A 12,353-nucleotide genomic window follows, 5' to 3' on the forward strand; every position below is an offset into this window, starting at 1 on the left:
TGTTTTCAGTTTCTTGGTTGTCTTTTCTACTATACATAGTTATGTTTATTCTTATATTTTACTGCCACTCAGGTATTTCTTTCCCTTGTTACACTTGCTTTGCACCTCAAGCCTCCCACGCCCCAAACAAATCTAATTAACTTCTTGTATACTTCGAGCACTCACCAGAGCCTTTCACTCTATTAGGTAGATGCTGGCTTGTAGCACAGTTCACAGTGTTTGATGTAGACCTCAGGGCTGCAAAACAGATTCCTATAAGGTTATATTCCTTACACACATCTCTACTTCAGCTTCCAAACCTAGTCCATTACCAATTACCTGAAAAGTAGATCTAGGGGCATCTGGGTGACTCAGTCGGTTGAGCATCCAACTTCTACTCAGGGCATGATCTCATGGTTTGTGAGTTCAAGCCCCGTGTCGGGCTCTGTGCTGACAAACAGCTCAGAGCTTGAAGCCGGTTCCAGATTCTCTATCTCCCTTTCTCTCTGCCCTTCCCCACCCATGTTCTGCCTCTCTCTGTCTCTGAAAAATAAATAAATGTTAAACAAAATTTTAAAAAAGGAGATCTAAATCATCTCCATTTCTCCTCATCTCCATTATGAAGTTAAACATTGTCACTTATTGGCCTATTATGATGGTTTCCTACCTGAGTCTCTGAACCCTCTTCAAACTAGCTGTCAGTGATCTTTTCAAATGCAAAACTGAGCAACAGTCAGCCATGTTAAAATTCTTCATTGTTGTTTATTATGTCTTTAATACTAATTTTTTTGTTTAATAACTTAATATGTTCAAGTGGTTTGACATTGAAATGTATATATAATCTGAATTATGCTATTTATTCTTTTATTGACAGTAACTTTCTCTTTCCATTATTAAAGATATATTTAAAAAAATTTTAACATTTGTTCATTTTTAAGAGAGAGAGAGAAAGAGAAAGAGAGAGAGTGGGGGGTGGGGAGTGACAGAGAGGGAAGGAGACACAGAATGTGAAGCAAGCTCTGGGCTCTGTGCTGACCTGATGTGGGTCTCGAACCCAGGAGCAGTGAGATCATGACCTGAACCAAAGTTGGACACTTAATTGACTGTGCCACCCTAAAGACAATTTTATTTTAATCACTTTTTATGCCCTATTTTGGACATATGTTGTGTTTTTTTGTTTGTTTTTACAACATTGCCTGGTTTAGTAAATACCTTGTTTGCATTAATTCTGTAAGTGTTCACATTTTAAACATTAAATCATATGCTTAAACCTATGCTTTCCATTTACAAAGGTTGAAAATTGAATCTATTGATCCCATGTGAATGATAAGAAAAATGGTACACCGTCACAATCTTCTTTCTTCATTTCACAACCCCTAACATTTTTGTTTGTATTTTTCTATATGTTTTTGTCTGACATTGTTATTTTAAAGTAAAATAATTACCTATGTCATTATATTTAATTACCTAGATATGTTCATTAGTTAATAACCATATAAACTTCATTATTTTAATTCCATATTTAATTGGAACCAGTACACATTATCAGTAATTTTTTCTTCCTCAGGCATCCTGTTTTATAAATTCTTTATTTTAATTCATCTTTAATTAGTTAGCATGCATTTTAAAGATTTTTTAAATGTTTTTATTTATTTTTGAGAGAAAGAGAGACAAAGTGTGAGTGAGGGGAGGGGCAGAGAGAGACACACACACAGAATCTAAAGCAGGCTCCAGACTCTGAGCTGTCAGCACAGAGCCCCACGTGGGTCTTGAACCCGCAAAATGTGAGATCATGACCGGAGCTGAAGTTGGATGCTTAACTGACTGAACCACCCAGGTGTCCCAGTTAGCGTGCATTTTCTAACTGATTTTGTCAAAAGAGTAAATCAAAGAGTTTGGAATCTTTGTGTATTAGCAAATGTATCTTGATTTTCAATTTAGTCCCAATTTATTACGAAATTCTGGTGTCACAGTCTCTTATATGTGAAATTTTACAGACGTTGCCTTACTCTTTCCTGACTTAAATGATAGCATTGAAGAAGAAAGGGGCTTCCTCATAACCACATCCCAAATGACTTGCTTAATCATCTGGAATGTTTACATTGTTCTTTTTCCACATTGAAGTTCAGGATGGCAAAGAAGGCTAGTGGTCGGCTCACATCTGTGTTTTTTTAGCTTTTACTGCCCCCCGTACCTAAACTGTATTTTTCTACCCTCTTGTAGTTTGATTGGACCATATGACTGGGTCATGTCAAAAAGACTGTAGTTACAAATGACACATTGTACTTCTTGGCTTAGAAAAATCTCTTGTATGTGATTCTATTATTCTCTCTTTTCATTTAAAAATGACTTTGGAAGTAATGCAATTGAAGATGAGGGCGCCAAGGATATAAGGAGCCTGGGTCTCTGAATTCCTATTGGAAAACTGCCTGGCACACAGTGGACAAAATATTTGTAAAAATATTACTGGTAGTATTTGGAAAGACTGATCAATTGCTTCCAAAACTGGCCAGGTCTAGAGAAAGTGATGAAGATTGACAGAAGCATATAAAGGATATATGGAATATTGGATGTTTGAATACATTGAAAGAAATTTAAGAGCTCAGTTAGGAAGGTTTGAATAAAAAGGTAAACAGTATATAAAAAACTAAGCAATACAGGAGGGGGCAAGATGGCGGAGAAGTAAGGAGCTCCGTACTTGCACTCGCGCCCATACATCACACGGAAAAGATCTGAAGCCATTGGAAACCTTACAAAACCTGAGAGATTGGGAGAAAAAGGACGCAGATTCCACTGAGAGAGTCTTCTAACGTGAGTGCGAACTGGGGAAGATAAAATCAGGCCGGGATTGGAGACTCCAGGGTCGGAGGCGATCCCCCTTTACCCTCTACGGGGAGTGAGAGGGGAAAAAGAGACAGTCCGAAACAGAAAAACCTCCACCCAGTGGGGGGAAAACCTCCACTCAGGACATAGAAAGAGCGTACTTGCCAAATACCTGCACACCAGGTCCCCTGTGCCAACTGGTCCCGGGAGGGCTGAGCGCCCAGACTGCTTCTTTGTGCTGACTCCTGGTGGGCTGGAGTTCAGAGTGGTGGCGCGCCTGCCGCCATTGTAGCTCCCGGGCGGCTGGGGCCCCTGGAAGAGCCGCGCAGACACCGGGCGTCCGCGCTCCTGGCTGGCTGGGACTCGAGAGGGAAAGCAAAGAACTAAAAACTGGGAAATTAGCCTGTGAGTTCGTGTTTAGGGTGATGAGCCATAGAGGGACCCGGTTTTCCTCACCCCAGTGGGCTCAGGCTCCGCGCACCCGGCAGGCAAGCCCCCGCCCATGCGCGCCAGCCCGACCCAGAGAAGGAAGCAGCGATTCTGACTCCACCCCCAGAGTGAGGAGGGAGGCCTGGAATTGCCCCGAGGGGGTTGCCTGGGAAGCTGTGTCTAAGGTAATTTCAACGGGGAGCGCAGACTGGGATTTGGAGATTGGGACTGGCCTAAATTGAGGAGTGCAACCAACTTTGGCTGCGCCCCCGGTATGGGGAGTTTACACGCCCAAAAAAGAGATGTGCAGCGCTTGGTTCAAGAAGGGACTGGAGTACTGTCACTCTCCTCCCCACAACCCTCAAGGCAGAGGTCCCGCCTGAGACAGTGGATCACGCCACGCCCATCCCTGCTTGAGAGCTGCCCTCCTCCCCCCTTTTTTTTTCTTTTTTTTTTTCTTTTTTTCTTCTTCTTTGTCTTTTCTCTTTTCCCCAGAACACTGACCTGATTAACTCTGGTCGCCGGCTTCTTAAACAATTACAACGAGTCCATTCTGTAGATGTAAATTCTGCACCTACCGACATTTTAATCTCTTTCTCTCAGGAGTAATTAGACTACATAGTTTCTCTGGGTAATAGCAGCATCCTTCTCTCACCTATCCAACCATATTCTACCCTTTAACTCTTTGAAAAAAGCTTCTTACCCCTTCTGCCTGTTCATTCTATTTCCAATTTTGCCTCATCCCGCCCTGTCTTCTCTCTCTCTATGCTCTTCAATCAGCACTGCATACACACGGCTATTTAACTGTAGCTGAGAAATCCGGTTATATGCTTTAAACCATTCTTTGCCCATCTGTTTTCTTCTTTTTTCCTTTTCTTTTCTCCTTTTAGATCCTTTTATGTATTTTATACTCACTATTATTCGCCCTCCCTCCTCTGTCTTTTCTATTAACTTCTTCGTTTTCCCTCTCGTTTGCATGTTAGTTGAATTAGCCTGTGCGTTGTATGCTCCTGCTCCCTGTGTGTTTGTCTGTCTGTTTTCTTTTCCAGGGCTACCTCAAGAAACAAGATAGAGTACGCAAGGTGGAGAGTCCCAAATATCACTGGGCTTGAAATAGCTGGGCTTGAAAAAAACATAGGGGACATCAAAGAAACTATGGCTACAGACAGAATGGAAAATAAAAATAGGCATGAAGAATTTAAAATGCAATAAATGATATACATAATAAATTAGAGGACTCCAATGCATGGACTGAAGAGGTAGAAAGGAGAATAAGTGATTTAGAAGACACCATATAGAAAAACAAAAAGCTGACAAAAAAAAGAGACAAACTGATCCAGGAACATGAAAGAAGAGTTCGAGAGCTCAGCGACATGGTCAAATGCAAAATATCCATATCATAGGAATCCCAGAAGAGGAAGAGAGAGGGAAAGGTGCTGAAGGAGTCCTGGAACAAATTATAGCAGAGAACTTCCCTGAACTGGATAACGAAGTAGATGTTGAAATACAAGAGGCTCAGAGGACTCCCCTCAGACGTAACTTGAATCAATCTTCTGCATGGTATATCATAGTGAAAATGGCAAAATACAAGGACAAAGAGAGAATTTTGAAAGCAGCTAGGGAGAAAAGGGCCCTAACATACAAAGGCAAACCAATCATTGTGGTGACAGACCTATCTACTGAAACGTGGCAGGCCAGAAAGGAATGGCAGGAGATCTTCAATGTGATGAATAGAAAAAATATGCAGCCAAGAATCCTCTAACCAGCAAGCCTGTCATTCAAAAGAGAAGGAGAGATAAAAACCATTCCAAATAAACATAAATTGAAAGAATGTGTCACCACGAAGCCAGCCCTACAAGAAATCCTGAGGGGGACACTCTAAAAGAAAGGCTGCAAGGAACAAAGACACCAGAGACACCACCACAACCATGAACCCTACAAAAGATACAAGGACTCTAAAGCCACATATTGCAACAATAACACTGAATGTAAATGGGCTGAATGCTCCAATCAAAAGAAACAGGGTAGCAGAATGGACAAAACAACAAAATCCATCTATATACTGTCTACAAGAAACTCATTTTAGACTGGAAGATACCTTCAGATTCAAAGTAAGGGGATGGAGAAATATATATCATGCTACAGGAAATCAAAAGAAAGCCGGGGTAGCTATACTTATATCAGACAAACTGGACTTTAAATTAAAGACAATCACAAGAGATGAAGAAGGGCACTACATAATAATTACAGGGTCCATCCATCAGGAAGAACTAACAATCATAAATGTCTACGCACCAAATATGGGAGCACCTAAATATCTAAAACAATTAATCGCAAACAGAAACAAGCTTATAGATAAGAATGTGCTAATAGCAGGGGACTTTAATACTCCGCTTACAGCAATGGATAGGTCAACCAGACAGAAAATCACTAAAGAAATAATGGACTTGAAAGACACATTGGACCAGATGGATCTGACGGATATATTTAGAACTTTACATCCTGAGGCCAGGGAATTTACTTTCTTCTCAAGTGCGCATGGCACATTCTCCAAGATAGATCACATACTGGGACATAAAGCAGCCCTCAATAAATATAAAAGAATAGAGATCATACCATGCACACTGTCAGATCACAATGCTTTGAAACTTGAAATCAATTACAGGAAGAAGTCTGGAAAACCGCCAAAAACATGGAGGTTAAAGAACACCCTTCTAAAGAATGAATGGGCCAATCAGGCAATTAGAGAGGAAATTAAAAAATATATGGAAACAAATGAAAATGAAAACACAACAATTCAAAATCTATGGGATGCGGCCAAGGCAGTCCTAAGAGGAAAGTACATTGCTCTCCAGGCCTATTTCAAGAGATTAGAAAAAGCACAAGTCCAAAATCTAACAGCTCACCTAAAGGAGCTAGAGGCAGAGCAACAAGAACGCCCTAAACCCAGTAGAAGAAGAGAAATAGTAAAAATTAGAGCAGAAATAAACAACATAGAGACCAAAGAAACAATTGAACAGATCAATGAAACCAAGAGTTGGTTTTTTGAAAAAGTAAACAAAATTGACAAACCTCTAGCCAGGCTTATCAAAAAGAAAAGAGAGAGCACCCAAATAGACAAAATTATGAATGAAAATGGACTTATTACAACCAACCCCTCAGAAATACAAGCAATTATCAGGGAATACTATGAAAAATTATATGCCAACAAATTGGACAACTTAGAAGAAATGGACAAATTCCTAAACACACACTCACTACCAAAATTCACACGGGAAGAAATAGAAAACCTGAACAGACCCATAACGAGTGAAGAAATCGAATCAGTGATCAAAAATCTCCCAACAAATAAGAGCCCTGGACCTGATGGTTTCCCTGGGGAATTCTACCAGACATTTAAAACAGAATTAATCCCAATTCTTCTCAAGCTATTCCAAAAAATAGAAGTCGAAGGAAAACTCCCGGACTCATTTTATGAAGCCAGCATCACTCTGATTCCCAAGCCAGACAGAGATCCAACAAAAAAAGAGAACTATAGGCCAATATCCTTGATGAATACGGATGCAAAAATTCTCAACAAGATCCTTGCAAATCGAATCCAGCAGCATATCAAAAGAATCATCCACCAAGATCAAGTGGGATTCATTCCTGGGTTACAGGGCTGGTTCAACATTCGCAAATCAATCAATGTGATCCATCATATCAATAAAAGAAAAGATAAAAACCATATGATCCTGTCAATAGATGCAGAAAAAGCATTTGACAAAATACAGCATCCCTTCTTAATAAAGACTCTCGAGAAAGTTGGGATAGAAGGAACCTACTTAAACATCATCAAAGCCATCTATGAGAAGCCTTCAGCTAACATCATCCTCAACGGGGAAAAACTGAGAGCTTTCCCCCTGAGATCAGGAACACGACAGGGATGTCCACTCTCACCACTGTTGTTTAACATAGTGCTGGAAGTCCTAGCATCAGCCATCAGACAACAAAAGGAAATCAAAGGCATCAGAATTGGCAAAGAGGAAGTCAAACTTTCACTCTTCGCAGATGACATGATACTCTACATAGAAAACCCGACAGACTCCACCAGAAGCCTACTAGAACTGATCCAAGAATTCAGCCAAGTTGCAGGGTACAAAATCAACGTACAGAAATCGGTTGCATTTTTATACACCAATAATGAAGCAACAGAAAGAGAAATCAAGAAACTGATCCCATTCACAATTGCACAAAAAACCATAAAATACCTCGGAATAAACCTAACCAAGGATACAAGAGATCTGTATGATGAAAACTATAGAAAACTTATGAAGGAAATTGAAGAAGACACAAAGAAATGGAAAAACATTCCATGCTCATGGATAGGAAGAATAAATATAGTTAAGATGTCATTACTACCTAAAGCACTCTACACATTCAATGCAATTCCAATCAAAATTGCACCAGCATACTTCTCAAAACTAGAACAAACTATCCAAAAATTTGTATGGAACCACAAAAGACCCCGAATAGCCAAAGTAATACTGAAAAATAAAACCAAAACGGGAGGTATCACCATCCCAGACTTCAGCCTCTACTACAAAGCTGTCATCCTCAAGACAGTATGGTATTGGCACAAAAACAGACACATAGACCAATGGAACAGAATTGAGAACTCAGAAGTGGACCCAAAAGTATACAGCCAACTGATCTTTGACAAAGCAGGAAAGAATATCCAATGGAAAAAAGACAGCCTTTTTAACAGATGGTGTTGGGAGAACTGGACAGCAACATGCAGAAGAATGAAACTAGATCATTTTCTCACACCATGCACAAAAATCAACTCAAAATGGATAAAGGACCTGAACGTGAGACAGGAAACTATCAACACCCTAGAGGAGAAAGCAGGAAACAACCTCCTTGACCTCCACCGCAGCAACTTCTTACTTGACACATCCCCAAAAGCAAGGGAATCAAGAGCAAAAATAAACTGTTGGGACCTCATCAAGATTAAAAGCTTCTGCACAGCCAAGGAAACAACCCAGAAAATTAATAGGCAACCAACGGAATGGGAAAAGATAGTTGCAAATGACATATCAGATAAAGGGTTAATATCCAGAATCTATAAGGAACTCACCAAACTACACGCCCGAAAAACAAACAACCCAGTGAAGAAATGGGCAGAAGACATGAACAGACACTTCTCCAAAGAGGACATCCAGATGGCCAACAGACACATGAAACGATGCTCAGCATCCCTCCTCATCAGGGAAATACAAATCAAAACCACACTGAGATACCACCTCACGCCAGTCAGAGTGGCTAAAATGAGCAAATCAGAGAACTCTAGATGCTGGCGAGGATGTGGAGAAACGTGCACCCTCCTACACTGTTGGTGGGAATGTAAACTGGTACAGCCCCTCTGGAAAACAGTGTGGAGGTTCCTCAGGAAACTAACAATAGAACTCCCCTATGACCCAGCAATAGCACTGCTAGGAATTTACCCAAGGGATACAGAAATGCTGATGCATAGGAGCACATGTACCCCAATGTTCATAGCAGCACTCTCCACAATAGCCAAAACATGGAAAGAGCCTAAGTGTCCATCAACGGACACATGGATCAAGAAGATGTGGCTTATCTATACCATGGAATACTACATGGCAATGAGAAAGAATGAAATCTGGCCATGTGTAGCAACATGGATGGACCTTGAGGGTGTTATGCTGAGTGAAATAAGTCAGGCAGAGAAGGACAAATATCATATGTTTGCAAGTATAGGAAGTTTAGGAGGAACTTAACTGAGGAATATGGGGGAGAAGAAGGGGGAAATGGTGGGGGAAAGGAAGAGAGGCAAACCATGAGAGACTCTGGAATGCTGACAAAAACTGAGCATTGATGGATGTGGGGGGGAAGGGGGATGGGCATGGAGGAGGATGAGCACTGGGTATTATGTGGAAACTAATTTGACAATAAACTATTTGTAAAAAAAATAAAAAATAAAAAAACAAAAAAAAGCCTAAGCAATACACAAACACACTCACACACTCACAATTATCAACTGCAGCATAAGTGAAATGTTCTGCAAGAAAGAAACTGCAATCTTATCTTATTATGTGGATAAGTTATGAGCAGAATTTCCATATTTATAACAATATAAACAAAGGATATTTATTTGACCACGTATCAAGATGTAATAATAATAAAAATATGTAGGAGAGAACTGTGTGTGAGGGAGAGAAAGAGAAAGTTTGAGAAAGATAGAGGTCAACATAAATAACCAAATATTAGGAAAAATGGAAAGGCAGACTAAGTATACAGCATGCATTTTAGAAATACAAAGGTGAATAGTAGAATAAAGAGCTAAAATCATTGCTGGCAGATGCCACCATGTAGGAGGTTAGAGCAGGTAAAAAGAAGGGGAGATTTGCTGTTGTTCTGCCTTGTTTTCCCATTTGACAAAAAGAAAATAATGTATATGTATTATTTTTATACAAATACGGTTGAATAAAAGAAAACCAAATATAGTATTAGTATTAAATTGATGAATACATAGATTACCTCTTAGGTTGCAAGGAATTTAGAACTCCTTAACTGACCTTAATCTTGTGTATACAAGATTTACTGAAAAGATCATGTTTTCTATAGTTTTCAAAAGTGTGTTTTGTAACTTCTAAGAATGTTGATGTTCATGATGGGTTCCTCTTTTCAAATACATTTGGGAAATTGCTGTGTTTCCTTTCTTGAGAGTCACAACTCACTACACTCCATTTAGGTGATTACAGAAGTCCATGAGGAAAAAAAAAATCGAACTTTTATTTGATCCAACTTTCTCACAAACACATTTAAGCCTAGACCACTTTTTTTTGCATTAAAATTATCTTGTCAAACAATGCTTTGTAGGACACTGAACTGCAAATCCTGCTTTTGTGTACGTATGTGTGTATGTGTTCTTCTTAAACCTATTTATTTAATATGTTCCAATGATTTCACATAAAATATTTTATAAAAATTCTGAGTCTTGAACTATAAAAGATTCTTCTTTAAGATTTTATAAATCCCCAATTCTACTTTACTCTTTATATTGCCTAGGGATAGAAATAACATGGTTTTTATCCACAGAGTCTGCTGAGAATACTATTTTTATAAGCATTATTTCAACAGAAACTCAACTCAAAAGCCATAGAGGACAGATTTGTGGTAGCTAAATACACAAATAAGGGCACTACAATGCAGCAATACAGCTAGGTAAGGCCTAGAAGGTTAAGAACCAGACAAAACAACAAAGAAATTAGTGCCATGTTGGCATCAGGGCTACTGAGGGAAGAAGACAGAGTCAAGAAGATAGATGTGTTCATCTGTTAGAGGATTAATGTCAAATAAAGGAAGATAGGTATTATGGAAGGGAGAGCTGCATTTCAAGGATATTTCATTCGATATTTCAAAGCGACAATATGCAAAGTTTGTCCCGTTTCCTGACAACATGTGCTAAAGTTCTTGAAGTACTGCTAGTATAGGAATACCATTTTGTTTTTTCCTTCCATTTTAACAGTTTTAATGAGATATATTTCACATATCATATAGTATACGTACTTAAGACATACAATACAGTTTTTAAGAATTATGTTCAGAGATGGGCAACTACCAGCAAAATCTAATTTTAGAATATTTTTCTATTTTGGGGCTCCTGGGTGGCTCAGTTGACTGAGCATCTGACTTCCGCTCAGGTCATCATCTCACAGTCTGTGGGTTCCAGCCCCGCGTCGGGCTCTGTGCTGACAGCTAGCTCAGAGCCTGGAGCCTGTTTCAGATTCTGTGAATCTGTCTCTCTTTCTCTCTCAGAGATTAAAAAAAATTTTTTTATTTAAAAAAAAGAATACTTTTCTATTTCAAAATGAAACTACATACACATTAGGAGACATTTTACATTCTTATACGCACTTCCAACCCCTTGACCTGGCAACTAGGAATCTTTCTGTCTCAATAGGCTTGCATGGTCTCACAATTCATGTAAATGTAACCACAATATTATGGTTCTGTGAGGGATTTTCTTTCATTTAGCATAGTACTTTCAAGGTTCATCCATAATGTAGCATATGATCAGTGCTTCAATTTTCCCTATTGTTTAGTTAACTCACAAATTTTTGAAATGTTTAATTTTAGTTGTTTTGCTCATTTTAATTGTTATTATTCTTGTAGGAGAATGGATCACCTCTCTCAGACGGATTTGCATTTCACCATTCTGGAAATCAATCTCCTCATTTTGTTTTTTAACCAAATTATTTTTACATGGAGCACTTCGGTGGCTCAGTCAGTTTAGCATCAGACTCTTGATTTCTGCTCAGGTCATAACTCAAGGATATGTGAGTTTGAGCCCCACATCAGTCTCTGTACTATTAGTATGAAGCCTGCTTGGGATTCTCTCTCCCTCTCTTGCTGCCCCTCCCCCATTACATTCTCTCTCTCTCTCTCTCTCTCATCTTCTTTTTTTCTCTCAAAATAAATAAACTCTAAAAAAGTTTTAAAATAATAATAAAATAGTATACAAGTTTAAGATGTCAGCTATTTTTGTATTATTTTAGTATAGTTTAGCAATGCATAATATTACTTTCTTTTTATCTGTTCACTAACATGTAAGTGAGCAAACAAACAGTTCCAGAAAAGTAAGAGACAGAAGTTTGGATCATATAAAAGTTTGTATTTGTGTGTGTGTGTGTGTGTGTGTGTGTGTTGTGTGTCTGTATATATGTGTGTTGATATTAACAAAATAGTATGTGTTCCAGGTATATAATATTTTTGAAAATGCTTACAGTTCTACTTACAAATTGCAAAAGAAATCTGCAGCAGTATTATTATAAAATGAGCCATATTTTGGACAGATTCCCTATGGTTTTCACTTAAAGCTCTGGGATTTTTTAAAGGTCAGCAACCAACTGGTTTATCATTTGACACATAGGTGACTTGAAATAAATCAAAACAAGGAATGGAAAAATATTTTAAAATGAGAACTGTATAGTTGCCACCCAACAGAGAAGCCTTTATACACTTTAGATCTCTGGAAATATAAGAGGAGGTAGATGTTTTGAAAAATATCCATAGGGTGCTGGAGGATAATAAAGTGCAAAAATATGATTTGTAAA

Source organism: Hyaena hyaena, unplaced genomic scaffold, assembly GCF_003009895.1.
Source record: "Hyaena hyaena isolate Hyena2069 unplaced genomic scaffold, ASM300989v1 scaffold_913, whole genome shotgun sequence".
NCBI lineage: Eukaryota > Metazoa > Chordata > Mammalia > Carnivora > Hyaenidae > Hyaena > Hyaena hyaena.